General features: G+C 45.9%; 1 long non-coding RNA gene across 1 annotated transcript; it reads right to left on the minus strand.

Annotated features, from left to right (window-relative positions):
• Positions 1–2,867: 2,867 nt before the first annotated feature.
• Positions 2,868–3,317, minus strand: LOC116708329 (uncharacterized). The gene is made up of 2 exons (XR_004336646.1): positions 3,259–3,317; positions 2,868–3,174 (listed from the first exon to the last, which is right to left on the minus strand). It is a non-coding gene; the product is annotated as an uncharacterized LOC116708329 (long non-coding RNA).
• Between the last annotated feature and the right edge of the window lie 205 nt (positions 3,318–3,522).

Raw genomic sequence — 3,522 nt, forward strand, 5'->3', positions numbered from 1 at the left:
GTGCCGGGCGAAGAGAGGCGATCTGTGGTGGCTGCCGCTTGTAAATTACTGAATAATCCCAAATGTAAATCATTTAAATAGTTAAATAGATAGTCTGACATGCGCAGTAAAGTGGCTGCTGACCAAAGTGACTTCGTACGTGACGACATAAGGCTGCTGTGTGGGCGGGTTTGATGCCTATGACGTGTGGGTCTTTATTTGCTCGTTCTTTTTCCCTGAGCATCACTTCGCAGTTGTTCCTTGCAGAGCCTGTTGTTCTCACAGAAAACTTGAATTTTATCTTCAAACCTGACAAATAATCATGTCAAGTATACAGAGTTCACCAACCATAGAGACACAGACCGTCACCGTGGAAGCCCTGATGGCTGCGGTCCAACCGTTTTTCAAAAGCATCTCCCCGAAGGAGAGGTTGGGACTATCAAATGGGAACCCAGAACCCAGCACCACCTGTGCTCTGCAGGAGACTTTTGGAGACATCTTGGAGTTGTTTACATGCAACGTTCTGCAAAGTCTCCACAAGGAAAGCTGCACAATGAAGGACTTGAAGGCGGCCTTGGGAAACAAAGTTCCCGAAACCTTTGCTAAACTTCTGGAGATCAATGAAGACATCATTACTGAGCACACACACAATTTAAACAGGCTCATTGTGCAATATCTGATGGGTAGAGTCAATGACAGCTTGGACTCAGGTGCTCCTACAAGAGAACATGTTGAACAAGCAGCTGGCATGTCAATAATCAGACATATGGTGGATGAAACCAGTTTGATTTTGCAGGACTTTTTGGATAGATCGGAATTCAAGAAACCAGCCGACGGTACAACTTGTAAGCCGAAATCTAAGATTGAAGGGTTGATGGGGAAGATGAAGAGATTTTTCAGAAATTTCACTGGCAAACATTCATCAAAGGTGGCTCCATTGATCATCCAGGAACAACAGAAAACCTCTCTGACTGAAAACAAGTCAACGCTGGAGATCCAGGTGGAAGATGTCAACAACCTTTCAGATATTAAAGGATGTGTAGCAGAGGCTCAGCCGTCCAAAGATGAGAAGAAAACTACGACCACGGCAGCCGTTATTCCTCTAGACGTCCAGGGAACCGCAGATATACACAAAGAGGAGCCTGAGGTTGATCAAATCTCACCTGCTGAGCCGTTCGATCCTCTTGATGTTGATGCAGATGTGGAGAACTCTGTACCGGAGAGTCAGTCAACCGAAGAGCCACAGGAACTAGAAGGGCAGCCAAAGTTGGATGAAGTATCACCCACTGAAGCCTTCTTTGAACCAGAGATCTTGTTGACTGGAAATCTGCTGGAAAATGAATCAGAACCGGAGTCCAGCTCTGATGATTCCTCATTTGCCTTCACTACTTCTGTGAATGAGTGGGACAATCAGATGTCGGCTTCTTCAGTGCTGGACGATGACGGCAATGAGGAGTTAACAGGTTCCCAAGTTTGCTCTGAAGAGGAAAGAGAGGAAATGGCTTCACATCTACCTGGATTCATAGTTTCCCATCCAGTTCAAAATTTTATCTGTGAGCTGGAACTGGAAGAACCAGAAATGGAATCCACCAGCAAGTCAGAGGAAGACCAGTCTGAAGAGGTAGACAGGAGAAAAACAGCCGTGAGAAGCCTGGTCGGAGACGTGATCAAGATGATTATTGATAAATCAGGACAGAGAGACTGCCCTCGAGAGGAATACAAGGCCATCTGTGATAGACTCTTTGAAAAACTCTGGGCTGAAACCAAACCCACAGTCCTCAACATGAGCCCGGACACGATTACACGCCAGAGGAAGGCCATCTTTAAGGACCTGCTGAAGGGGTGCAGCAAGCCAGAGAACATACTCCTTCTCCTGCAGGCAGGGACGCCGATAATGGAGAGAAACGTCCTCACTACGATGGAAAAGCGACTTCAGCCTCGGTGGAAGACGATCAGCTACAGGGATGCTTTCAGGGAAGCACTAAAAAACCTTGGAGAAAAGCTTCGAGCCACATTTACATGTGAATTACCTATTGATTTTTTTCCTCTTTTAACTCTGCTGGTGTCCATTACGATGCTTTTATATGGCAGCGTAGAGTCCCCCTTTTTTATACTTGTTCATGTTTAGTAGTTAGTTTATTTTCTACTTGTTCATGTTTAGTAGTTATGTAATTTTATACTTGTTCATGTTTAATAGTTATGTAATTTTATACTTGTTCATGTTTAGTAGTTGTGCCATTATATTCTTGTTCATTTTTACTAGTTATGCCATTTTATACTTGCTCATGTTTAGTAGTTATGCCATTTTATACTTCTTCATGTTTAGTAATTATGCCTTTTTATACCTGTTCATGTTTAGTAGTTATGCCATTTTATACCTGTTCATGTTTAGTAGGTCCTCTCCTTGGGCTGCCACCTTATCGTGGTGGAGGGGTTTGAGTGCCCCAATGATCCTAGGAGCTATGCTGTCTGGGGCTTCATGCCCCTGGTAGGGTCACCCAAGGCAGATTGGTCCTAGGTGAGGGACCAGACAAAGCGCAGCCCGAAGACCCCAATGATGAGAAAAAACATGGGACTTGGACTTCCCTCGCCCGGACGCGGGTCACCGGGGCCCCACTCTGGAGCCAGGCCTGGATGGGGGGCATGATGGCGAGCGCCTGGTGGCTGGGCTTTTACCCAGGGAGCCCAGCCGGGCTCAGCCCGAAGAGGAAACATGGGTCCCCCCTCCCATGGGCCCACCACCTGAGAGAGGGGCCAAAAGGGTCGGGTGCATTATGTGATGTGTGGCAGCAGAGGGTAGTAGTTATGTCATTTTAAACTTGTTCATGTTTAGTAGTTATGTCGCTTTATAATTGGTCATGTTTAGTAGTTATGTCATTTTAAACTTGTTCATGTTTAGTAGTTATGTCGCTTTATACTTGTTCATGTTTAGTAGTTGTCATGTTGGATTTTAATTTCCTTGCCCACATGCAGGTGCTCACAGAAGAACAGACTTTACGGTTAAGAGGGTTTGTTTTAATGAGGTCAAACAATGGTTCGAGAATTGAGACTGGAGGACGTCAGGAGGAAACGAGAGTCCAGGTAGGTTCGGGGGTCCCGGGCCACAGCGGATCAGAACGGCTTGGAGGTGCCAACCAGCGAGACGCGCCTGACCGGTGAAGTTCCAGGCTTGGCTCCGGGAAGCGGGATCAAGATCTGAGAGGTAACGGAGAGAAAAAGGACAAAATGACTGGACAATACTTAACATGGACTATGCGAGATCTTAGGGCTGAGTCTGACCAACAAGTGGTAACCATCGAGCGATGACTAGTGGTTCCACCGCTTCTTAAGAAGCCTGCCGCTGGTTACCGGAATCCGATGTAGGTGCATCAGGATGTCAAACTCCTCCGCGTAGCTCGGCTCTGGAAAGAGCCCTCAATCCAACCTGAATCCTGAAAGTAGTTATGTCATTTTATGCTTGTTCATGTTTAGTAGTTGTGCCATTTTATACTTGTTCATGTTTAGTAGTTATGTCATTATATACTTGTTCATGTTTAGTAGTTA

This window comes from Xiphophorus hellerii, chromosome 18 (genome assembly GCF_003331165.1).
Source record: "Xiphophorus hellerii strain 12219 chromosome 18, Xiphophorus_hellerii-4.1, whole genome shotgun sequence".
NCBI lineage: Eukaryota > Metazoa > Chordata > Actinopteri > Cyprinodontiformes > Poeciliidae > Xiphophorus > Xiphophorus hellerii.